The 12,749-nt window shown below is 44.6% G+C and overlaps 1 pseudogene; it reads right to left on the minus strand.

Moving 5' to 3' along the window:
- Positions 1–12,749, minus strand: part of LOC110532260 — a 259,982-nt pseudogene that overhangs the window by 141,581 nt on the left and 105,652 nt on the right.

Here is a 12,749-nt window from a genome sequence, read left to right on the forward strand (position 1 = left end):
AGGGCATCTATGTGTGTGTTATTAATCAGCAGGGCGTGCCTTATAAAGTGAGGTAGTGTTTAGAGGACCTGATGACAGAAAGAGGAACACAGAGGTACAGAGAGGAGCAGAGGAGAAGCATGTGGCAGAGGTTACAGGTTCATCTGCTCCCAGTCTGCATAGGAGAGAGGCCTTCTCTGTCTGCTGGCTATCACCTAGCATAAATAACAGGATACATCTCTAACACACACACACACACACACTGAGATGCATGGACACACATGCACACACACACACACACACACACAGACACACACAGACTCTTGTGTATTATAAAAGGTCACACATCATCACATATGCATGCCTATGCATTTTAACATACGAGTCTCTCCCAGTCTCAAATACAGCAGTGGGTCTCTGGTGAGTTTGATGTGAAACCAATGTAGCATCCAGGCCAAACTGTATTTATAAACAAGCACTTTATAAACTCACCCACAGAAGCTAAGGTGAAATATTACATTAATATGAACGAGCATTAATACCGCCCTCTTCTCCCCCCCCCCCCCCCCCCCCCCCCCTCTTTCTCACTCCCTAATCCGTTCATGTGGGCAATAAGTGTATGCACCATGAACACATTTAATTTGTGTGTGTGGTTTAGAGCGAGCCCAGAGGTGAGTCTTAATAAGGATCAATGGCACTTTATCTGGGCCGGCTTCCACTTCATAGCATGCAAATCACACAGCAACACTGGCAGGAAAAAAAAGAATGGATTTAATTAAAACATGTAGAACCACAGGCTCTGGAAATTCAATTAAAGGATTTATGCAAAGGTTAGCTAGCTTTTTGTGTTGCAGTTTCCTGCTTCTGTAATGAGCTTTTCATATTAAAAATCAATAGGTAATCTGGGCTGGGGGATCGCTGCTTATGCACATTTTAGAAATCAATTTGAAGAATAGTCCATCAGCTGCCGTGTCACAACAAAGAGGGGGGGGGGGGGTGGAGGACGGAGAGGGGGAGAGAAAGAGGTGAGGATTTTCCTCTTTTCTCCACTATGGGGTCAGGGGAGAGATATTGGCAGTGTGGGGTGGAGGGATGAAGAGAGGAGTAAATATAAGAGGTCAGGGGAGAGATATTGGTGGTGTGGGGTGGAGGGATGAAGAGAGGAGTAAATATAAGAGGTCAGGGGAGAGATATTGGTAGTGTGGGGTGGAGCGATGAAGAGAGGAGTAAATATAAGAGGTCAGAGGAGAGATATTGGCAGTGTGGGGTGGAGGGATGAAGAGAGGAGTAAATATAAGAGGTCAGGGGAGAGATATTGGTAGTGTGGGGTGGAGGGATGAAGAGAGGAGTAAATATAAGAGGTCAGGGGAGAGATATTGGTAGTGTGGGGTGGAGGGATGAAGAGAGGAGTAAATATAAGAGGTCAGGGGAGAGATATTGGTATCGTGGGGTGGAGGGATGAAGAGAGGAGTAAATATAAGAGGTCAGGGGAGAGATATTGGTAGTGTGGGGGTGGAGGGATGAAGAGAGGAGTAAATATAAGAGGTCAGGGGAGAGATATTGGTAGTGTGGGGTGGAGGGATGAAGAGAGGAGTAAATATAAGAGGTCAGGGGAGAGATATTGGTAGTGTGGGGGTGGAGGGATGAAGAGAGGAGTAAATATAAGAGGTCAGGGGAGAGATATTGGTAGTGTGGGGTGGAGGGATGAAGAGAGGAGTAAATATAAGAGGTCAGGGGAGAGATATTGGTAGTGTGGGGTGGAGGGATGAAGAGAGGAGTAAATATAAGAGGTCAGGGGAGAGATATTGGTAGTGTGGGGTGGAGGGATGAAGAGAGGAGTAAATATAAGAGGTCAGGGGAGAGATATTGGTAGCGTGGGGTGGAGGGATGAAGAGAGGAGTAAATATAAGAGGTCAGGGGAGAGATATTGGTAGTGTGGGGGTGGAGGGATGAAGAGAGGAGTAAATATAAGAGGTCAGGGGAGAGATATTGGTGGTGTGGGGTGGAGGGATGAAGAGAGGAGTATATATAAGAGGTCAGGGGAGAGATATTGGTAGTGTGGGGTGGAGGGATGAAGAGAGGAGTAAATATAAGAGGTCAGGGCTGTGTAGCCTGGTCTTTTCTCTGATCTGGGTCTTTATGAGAGTGGCTCCCTGGGTCTTTATGAGAGTGGCTCCCTGGGTCTTAGCAGTCTGTCCAGGCCTGACCTCCAGGTCGGGGGTAATTTAGGCCAGCCTCGGCCTAGCCCCAGCCCAGACACATACACCCTTAGTGGGCAACAGGTCCTAATGGCCTCCCTGAGGTGTCTGGAGCTAGAGGAAGGCTAGAGGAACAGCTAAAGTAAGCCTGCTTTGAGCCTGTAGTTCTATTCCAGTGCTCTGTATCACTGTAGTGTCTCTCCAGTGTGAAGGAAGATGTTCTCTACCTGTGCTGTTCCTAATCAACTGTAATGACTTCATCCCAGGGAGCTGGCAGCTCATTACCCCCAATACAGCTGTAGAGGTCTGGAACTGGAGGGACCTCTGTGCCCCCCCCATCTCTCTCTCTCTGCACGGCTGAGCACCACACAGACCGGCACAGAGAGGCTGTCACAGCCCACAGCAGAGCTACTGTGATGGGGCTAAACTCTCCGCCTGTGTGTATGTGTGACCTTACACCTGATAGTGAGGCGCTACTGTACAGTAGCGGCACTGAGATGTATACATTCTCTCTCTCATACACACTCAGAGTGTCTCAGACAGGTCATTATGTATTTCTGTGGTCAGTGACCTGTGCACCTTGTTGAGTCATCTCCTAATAGCAGCAGAGCAGAGCCTGCGATACCCTGAACCAAGACAGAGAGAGAGAGAGAGAGAGAGAGAGAGAGAGAGAGAGAGAGAGAGAGAGAGAGAGAGAGAGAGAGAGAGAGAGAATGTGGGATGGAGAGCAAAGCACAGAGGAGCTAGTTAAAGGGCCTGTCTTGTGTCGTCACTCAGAGGACAGAGCTGAATAGTTTACGTGTTTTATGCCTAATGGTTGAGGTTAGGATCTGATTAGGGTAAGCTGATTCTAGACCAGTGTCTAGTGTCTACAGTGGTGGGAAAAGTACCCAATCGTCATACTTGAGTTAAAGTTAAAAGATACCTTAATAGAAAATGACTCAAGTAAAAGTAAAAGTCACCCAGTAAAATATTACTTTGAGTAAAATCCTTTTGGTAAAACAAAAAGTATTTGGTTTTAAATATACTTAATTGTCGAAAGTAAATGTAATTGCTAAAATATACATAATCAAAAGTAAAAATATAAATAATTACAAATTCCTTATATTAAGCGAACCAGACGGAAACATTTTCCTGGTTTTGATTTATTTACGGATATCCAGAGGAACACTTCAACACTCATTTACAAGCGAAGCATTTGTGTTTAGTGAGTCCGTCAGATTAGAGGCAGTGGGGATGACCGGGGATGTTCTCTTGATAAACGCATGAATTGGCCAATATTCCTGTCCTGCTAAACATTCAGAATGTAACGAGTACTTTTGGGTGTATGAGAAAATGGAGTAAAAAGTACATTATTTTCTTTAGGAACGTAGTGGAGTAAAAAAAAGTTGTCAAAAATAGAAATAGCGTACGGAAGTACGGAAACCCCAAAAAACGACTTAAGTAGTACTTTCAAGTATTTTTATTTAAGTACTTTACAGCGCTGGTTACGTATACACACACACACACGCACACACACATGCATACACAAACACACACACGCACGCACGCACAACCACAATACGACCTAAACTATAGAGCTAGACAGTAGACTTGAGTGCTGTGTGGGATTTAACTCACCCAGAATGCTCTATATTTCCACATTCATTTTTCCTCACATCCTAAAGCTAGAGATAAGAGATGCGTTTAGCCTCTCGCACATACACACCACTGCAGGCTAGAGTATTCCGTTGTGATAACCGCACTAAAGGACAGAGTGAAACTCCCACTTTAAAGGCGTTGGATTATCTACTAGCGGGAAACGGGGGGCCAGGCACGGCCGTACTGATCTCTGATAAGCCAGATGAAGGCATGGAGAGTGGAACATGATGTTAGTGAGTGATAGTCTGGCTGATGATTAAAACGTTATGGCTCTTCATAGATGCCTTGCTCCACTCTGATCAAAGTGAGGGAGGGAGCTGCAATACCCTGCTAGGATAATATTAGGAATATATGTTGTTATTCTTTCTCCTCAGATGACTGCTTTACATATTTAAGCCACTAAAATACAACACTTGACTGGTAAGGAGAGCATTAATAATATTGTATGTTTAACGAAAACGAACACTGGATTTCTTCATTAATTTGAGTGTATGGGCCGACACCAACTAACAGTGCACACAGCGCACTGAACTAGGCGATATACAGTGCATTTGGAAGTATTCAGACCCTTTGACTTTTTCCACATTTTGTTACGTTACAGCCTCATTCTAAAAATAATTAAATTCATGTTTTTCATCAATCTACACACAATACCATGATGATAACAAAGCCAAAACAGGTTTTAATAAAACATTTTACATTTATAAACAGGAATATGTTATTTACATTCAGACCCTTCACTATGAGACTCAAAATTTAGTTCAGGTGCATCCTGTTTCCATTGATCATCTTTGAGATGTTTCTACAACTTGATTGGAGTCCACCTGTGGTAAATTCAATTGATTGGACATGATTTGGAAAAGCACACACCTGTCTATATAAGGTCTCACAGTTGACAGTGCATGTCAGAGCAAAAAACCAAGCCACGAGGTCGAAGGAACTGTTCGTAGAGCTTTGAGATAGGATTGTGTCAAGGAACAGATCTGAGGAAGGGTTTTAACACATTTTTGCAGCATTGAAGGGCCCCAAGAACAAAGTGGCTTCCATCATTCTTAAATGGAAGAAGTTTGGAACCACCAAGACTCTTCCTAGAGCTGGCCGCCCGGCCGAACTGAGCAATCAGGGGGAGAAGGGCCTTGGTCAGCGAGGTGACCAGAACCCAATGGTCACTCTGACAGAGCTACAGAGTTTCTCTGTAGAGATCGAAGAACCTTCCAGAAGGACAACCATCTCTGCAGCACTCCACCAAATCAGGCCTTTATGTTAGAGTGGCCAGACAGAAGCCACTCCTCAGTAAAAGGCACAAGACTGCCTGCTTGGAGTTTCCCAAAAGGCACTTAAAGGACTCTCAGACCATGAGGAACATGATTCTCTGGTCTGATGAAACCAAGATTGAACTCTTTGGCCTGAATGCCAAGCGTTACATCTGGAGGAAACCTGGCACCATTGCTACGGTGAAGCATGGTGGTCGCAGCATCATGTTGTGGGATGTTTCTCATTGGCAGGGACTGGGAACACTTGTCCGGATCAAGGGAAAGATGAACGAAGTACAGAGATATCCTTGATGAAAACCTGCTTCAGAGCGCTCAGTAACTCGGAAGGTGAACCTTCGCCCACAGTCTAACAGAACTACGCCCCTAAGCACACAGCCAAGACAACGCAGGAGTGGCTTCGAGACAAGTCTCTGAATGTCCTTGAGTGGCCCAGACAGAGCCAGTACTTGAACCCGATCGAACATCTCTGGAGAGACCTGAAAATAGCTGTGCAGCCACGCTCCCAATCCAACCTGACAGAGCTTGAGAGGATCTGCAGAGAAGAATGGGAGAACATTGTAGCGTCAACATTGTAGAGTCATACCCAAAAAGAGTCTGTAATCGATGCCAAAGGTGCTTCAACAAAGTACTGAGTAAAGGGTCTGAATACTTGTGATATTTTAAACATTTGCAGAAATGTCTAAAAATCTGTTTTTGCTTCGCCATTATGGGTTATTGTGTGTAGATTGATGAGGGTAGAAAACAATTGAATACATTTTAGAATAAAGCTGAAACGGAACAAAATATGGAAAAAGTCAAGGGGTCTGAATACTTTCCGAATGCACTGTATATATGGCAGAATGATGTGTGTTGTTGTGATTCTGGATGGCCATTTAGCTAGAAACAATGACAAGGAACTGCCATGTGGGGAATTGTAAGTGGCTCGTTTCAGCTGATTTCATCTTGTTCTTGATACCATGTCTTGTTCTGAGGTGTTTTGACAGATATCATGTCAATGCTAATATTGAAAAAATTTGCTGTAGCAACTGTAGCAATGTATTGTAGAGGCAACAAGTGCTCATTCATTGTGCACATTGTCAGGGCTCCACCTCTGCATTGCAGGGGCGGTTCCTCCTGCAGGAAGAGGAGGAGCCGTGACAACATGTATTTATGTTTTCAATAAACATTGGAGACAAAATATACAGTGGCAAGAAAAATGATGTGAACCTATCTAAATTACAACAATAAACAAATACAGTCTGCTTAAACTAACAACACACAAACAATTATACCTTTTCATGTCTTTATTGAACACACCATGTAAACATTCACAGTTCAGGCTGGAAAAAGAATGTGAACCCTTGGTTTTAATAACTGGTTGAACCTCAACCAAACGTTTTCTGTGGTTGCAGATCAGACCTGCACAACGGTCAGGAGGAATTTTGGACCATTCCTCTTTACAAAACTGTTTTAATTCAGCAGTATTCTTAGGATGTCTGGTGTGAACCGCTCTCGAGGTCATGCCACAGCATTTTAAATGGGGTTGAGGTCAGGACTCTGACTGGGCCACTCCAGAAGGTGTAGTTTCTTCTGTTGACGACATTCTGTGTTATTGGTCGTTTTCCTATTGCATCACCCAACTTCTGTTGAGCTTCAATTGGCGGACAGATAGCCTTTTTATTCTCCTGCAAAATGTCTTGATAACTTGGGAATTCATTTTTCCGTTGCTGATAGCAAGCTGTCCAGGCCGAGGCAGCCAGGCAGCCCCAAACCATGATGCTCCCTCCACCGTACTTTACAGTTGGGATGAGGTTTTGATGTTGTGCTGTGCCTTTTCCCCCCCAAACATAGTGTTGTGTGTTCCTTCCAAACAACTCAACTGTAGTTTCATCTGTCCACAGAATATTTTGCCAGAAACGCTGTGGAACATCCAGGTGCTCTTTTGCAAACTTCTGACATGCAGCAATATTTTTTTTGGACAGCAGTGGCTTCTTCCATGGTGTCCTCCCATGAACACCATTCTTGTTAAGTGTTTTACGTATCGTAGACCCGTCAACAGAGATGTTAGCATGTTCCAGAGATTTCTGTAAGTCTTTAGCTGACACTCTAGGATTCTTCTTAACCTCATTGAGCATTCTGCGCTGTGCTCTTGCAGTCATCTTTGCAAGACGGCCACTCCTGGGGAGAGTAGAAACAGTGCTGAACTTTCTCCAGTTATAGACAATTTGTCTTACCGTGGACTGATGAACATCAAGGCTTTTAGAGATACTTTTGTAACTCTTTCCAGCTTTATGCAATTCATCTTAGGTCTTCTGAGATCTATTTTGTTCAAGGCATTGTTCACATCAGGCAATGCTTCTTGTGAATAGCAAACTCACATTTTGTGAGTGTTTTTTATAGGGCAAGCAGGCTCTAACCAACATCTCCAATCTTGTCTCATTGGTTGGACTCCAGGTTAGCTGACTCCTGACTTCAATTAGCCTAGGGGTTCACCTACTTTTTCCAACCTACACTGTGAATGTGTAAATGATTTATTCAGTATAGACAAGAAAAATACAATCATTTGTGTGTTATTAGTTTAAGCACACTGCGTTTGTCTATTGTTGTGACTAAGATGAAGATCAGATCCAATTTTATGACTCATTTATGCAGAAATCCAGGTCATTCCAAAGGGTTGACTTACTTTTTCTTGCCACTGTAGTTTACATGTTGTCAATAATCTAAGGCCAACCCCAACCCTGTCTGTTTGCACCATAGATGCGCACGTGTCGGTTTTGTTGCTAAACAACCAACCCGTCTACACAGTAGTCTGTGAGAGAATCTAATGATCCAAGACATTAACCCGCTTTAACAACTATCAAATAAAACATTTTCAGACACATGTAGCTCCAGGTGTTTCAGTGATTGTCTGTACCTTGTGTGTGTGTGTCTGTGTGTGTGTGTGTACCACTCCACCTGTGGTCCTATAAATCAGGCCTGTGTTTTAAACGAAGCCTGAGTTAATTGCACAACAGACACACACGGGGGCTTTTGGATAGTTTTTTTTAGTAGACATTCTGTTTATGTTTGCATCCTGGAACAATCTCCACGGATCCCGCAAGCAAACGCTAGCAATTAAAACGATAGCATCTTCATATCCCTGCTCATATCCCTGCTCCCAATAACTGAAATAATATCGCTGTTTCATTAAGCCTTAATGTGGGGAAAGAGGGGAGAGGCTGGGGCGCTAAAGAAGGTACCCGTTCAGACGCCTTATCAACCTCTGATTTAAATAACAGAAAAATGCTTAGCTTAAGGGTGTGTAGTGTGTATGTATATATGGTGTGTGTGTGTGTGGTCTTTATCAGACACAGGACGCTAAGCTAAGCGCTGTGTCAGCACACCAGGATTTAATTACCAGTGCTAGCTAGCTACCTTTGTCCTTTAATATTTACAAACATCTACACCACTGTTAGTCAGTTCATTAGAAAAACACCCCGCCCTGGTCTGGAGGAGAAACCAGGCTGCATATACAGGACTCATTGGGGACCATAGCAAGCCATCAGGTCGCTGCAGATAATAGTTGAGCAAGAGGAACAGAGTAGTGTTGAGAGACAACCCCCTGCCTGACTCCTTGTGCCTGACTCCCTCTGCCTGACTCCCTCTGCCTGACTCCCTGTGCCTGACTCCCTGTGCCTGACTCCCTCTGCCTGACTCCCTGTGCCTGACTCCCTGTGCCTGACTCCCTATGCCTGACTCCCTGTGCCTGACTCTCTGTGCCTGACTCCCTCTGCCTGACTCCCACTGCCTGACTCCCTGTGCCTGACTCCCTGTGCCTGACTCCCTGTGCCTGACTCCCTGTGCCTGACTCCCTCTGCCTGACTCCCTGTGCCTGACTCCCTGTGCCTGACTCCCTGTGCCTGACTCCCTGTGCATGACTCCCTCTGCCTGACTCCCTATGCCTGACTCCCTGTGCCTGACTCTCTGTGCCTGACTCCCTCTGCCTGACTCCCTCTGTCTGACTCCCTCTGCCTATCGAACACCATTCATCACAACCACAATTCACTAAAACACTGCTTCTCTCCACATCCCATCGTGCCTGCAGTGAAAACACTAGAGGGGCTAATACAGTGATGTAACTGTACAAACTGAAGTCTATATAACAGCAGCATGTGGCCTACAGTCAAGCGTAGCAGGATTAGTGGAGAAGTCTTGAAGAGCAGGAGTGTGTGTGTGTGTGTTTGGCCTGCAGGGTAGTTGATGATAAATCACAGTGGTACATGTTATAGTTCACATACACCATAGTAATGACATTGTAAATATCCATGCCAGTAATAAGTAAAAAGTATGTAAGTACATGCATTGTTTCCATTTAAAATCACCTGTGTGCATATCAACATTACAGAGAGAAAGGCATGCACTGAGACTGAGTTGTAATAGAACATATGGAGATAGTATCTATAAAGAGGGAGGATATACTGGGGGGTGTCCATTCTGCTGTTATAACCTATAATGTTGATCATACATTCTCCACACGGGAGCTGGTCATGGATAAAACATCTGTGATTGGAAAGCCATATGTGAGCACGGCATGAAAAGAGAGTAGTAGCTACACTATACCGTAACACTATAGTCTCCGAGCAGTAACGGTTTAGGATATGTAGCCTCACGGGGAGAAGAGAGGACACACTCTCAGAGCTAAACTAACAAAGACAGGACGAATAGGAAAAGAGGAAAAACAAGCCAGTGAATATCTCCTTCTCTCGCCATCTCTGTGAAAGTCACACTCTCTCCCTGAACCCTGACTGCTCCAGAGATCTGCTCCTTCCTTTTCCTCTCCTCCATCCTTCCCTCTCTCCTCCTCTCGCAGATAGATGCCAAGACTAATATTTGGACTAATGAGGGACAGTTGAGACGACAGAATAAAGTATGAAGACCATGAACAGTAGCATCTATTCACACTCTCCAAAACAGACAGTAAGTTCCAGTAGCCATAAAGCAAACTGACTCAATAACCAAGAAGCCATCTATTAAATGACACAAATAACTCACTCATATCTAGTTTAGCCCACATAGTGACAGGCCATCTTTCTAACACCAGAAGTCTTAATTATCCGCTTCCTTACCATAGACTTGGTGAATGGGCAAGCCAGGGTGAAGAACGATGTACGATGGATGGCCGTGTACATCAAGTTCCCAGGGTGCACTGCGTTGGCAGTGACACAGTGGGGCGCGAGGCGTCGGTGGAGCTCATTGGAGAACAGGAGGTTGCACAGCTTGGCCCGGTTGTTGGCCAGCATGGACTAGTAGTCTGGGAGGAGGAGACAACACAGCCAGGTCCACCTTACCAGACTGGTCCAGCAGGTCTGTAAACCTGGGAGAGGGAGGAACCAAGATTAACTTTGTTTAACCACACTGAACAAAAAATATTAACACAACATGTAAAGTGTTGGTTCCATTTTTCATGAGCTGAAATAAAATATCCCAGAAATGTTACATACGTACAAAAAGCGTATGTCTCTCAAATGTTGTTCACAAATGTGTTTACATCTCTGTTAGTGAGCATTTCTTCCTTGCCAAGATAATCCATCCACCTGACAGGTGTGGCATATCAAGAAGCTGATTAAACAGCATGATCATTACACAGGTGCACTTGTGCTGGGGACAATAAAAGGCCACTCTAAAATGTGCAGTTTTGTCACACAACAAAATGCCACAAATGTCTCAAGTTTTGAGGGAGCGTGCAATTGGCATGATGACTGCAAGAATGTCCACCAGAGCTGTTGCCAGAGAATTTAATGTTCATTTCTCTACCATAAGCCAACGTCATTGTAGAGAATTTGGCAGTACGTCCAACCGACCTCACAACCACAGACCACGTATAACCTCGCCAGCTCAGGACCTCCACATCTGGTTTCTTCACCTGAGGGGGCATCTGAGACCAGCCACCCGGACAGCTGGTGAAACTGCGGGTTTGCACAACCAAAGAATTTCTGCACAAACTGTCAGAAACCATCTCAGGGAAGCTCATCTGCATGCTTGTGATCCTCACCAGGGTTGACCTGACATCAGTGGTCAATTGCTCACCTTCGATGGCCACTGGCATGCTGGAGAAGTGTGCTCTTCACGGATGAATCCCGGTTTCAACGTTGTCTGGGTTTGCTGATGTCAACGTTGTGAACAGAATGCCCCAGGGTGGGGGCGGGGTTATCGTATGGGCAGGCATAAGCTACGGACAACCAACACAATTACATTTTATTGATGACAATTTGAATTCACAGATATACCGTGATGAGATCCTGAGCCCCATTGTCCTGACATTCATCCACCACCATCACCACACATTACAGAACGATAATGCACGGCCCCATGTGGCAAAGGATCTGTACACAATTCCTGGATGCTGAAAATGTCCCAGTTCTTCCATGGCGTGCATACTCACCAGACATGTCACCCATTGAGCATGTTTGGGATGCTCTGGACGGAGGTGTACGACATCGTGTTCCACTTCCCGCCAATATTCAGCGACTTCGCACAGACATTGAAGAGGAGTGGGACAACATTCCACAGGCCACAATCAACAGCCTGATCAACTCTATGTGAAGGAGTTGTGTCGCGATGAATGAGGCAAATAGTGGTCACACCAGATACTGACTGGTTTTCTGATCCACACCCCTACCTTTTTTTAAGGTATCTGTGAACAACAGATGCATATCTGTATTCCCAGTCATGTGAAATCCATAGATTAGGGCCTAATACATGTTTTTTAATTGACTGATTTACTTATATGAACAGTAACCAGTAAAACTTTTGAAAATGTTGAATATTGCGTTTATATTTTTGTTCAGTGTAGAAAAGTGTACATTTGACAGGAAAAGTCCAGTCAAGGATAACTTTATTGAAAGTACACATGAGTTAGTCTCCATTGGCAATACACATTTAAGTAAAACATTTAAGTGTGTATGCATGTGTGTGCTTGTGTGTGAATACATTCTGTAGAGTTTTTATAGCAGCGTGGTCCTGGCTGAATACAAATCCAGGGTGTGATATGATGTTCTTTAATTGCCTGCGACAGAGCAGTTAATGCCCAGATGTTTGACAAGGCCCTTGAACATTACACCGCTCGTTGGGTTATTATGCAGTCACAATAACACAGAGACGCACCGCAGTCAAACACACTCCCTCCTTCTTCCTCAAAGTGTGTGTGTGTGTGTGTGTGTGTGTGTGTGTGTGTGTGTGTGTGTGTGTGTGTGTGTGCGTGCGTGCGTGCGTGCGTGCACGTGTGTGTGTGTGCGTGTGTGCCTGCGTGCGTGTGTGTACATCTTAATCCAGTCATTAGAAAACCACCAATCAACATGTCACCTGGTTTCCTTGTTGTGATTTTACAAGCTGCCTGCTTGGCGTTTGTTTACCGTCCCGTCTCGGCTACATCCTTGCTTGGCTAAATTACAACATCTGCAGGCTTTATATTTCATGTGAGGAAACTGCTTTAGCACGTGGTGGGGTTGATAAATCAATTGGCTGAGTGAAATATGCAAATGTTTCTCTCAAAGCAAGTTTGTTGATGTTTGATAATACAATATGCTCGTTTTTAACTTGCACCTGCAGGTATTAGGCAGTAAGAGATAGTTCACCTATTACTATTGTGTCAATTATACTGCAGGCCCTGGTGTTGGGGGGTGATACAGTTTACAGCCTT

The sequence above is a fragment of the Oncorhynchus mykiss genome, chromosome 1 (genome assembly GCF_013265735.2).
Source record: "Oncorhynchus mykiss isolate Arlee chromosome 1, USDA_OmykA_1.1, whole genome shotgun sequence".
NCBI classification, from domain to species: domain Eukaryota; kingdom Metazoa; phylum Chordata; class Actinopteri; order Salmoniformes; family Salmonidae; genus Oncorhynchus; species Oncorhynchus mykiss.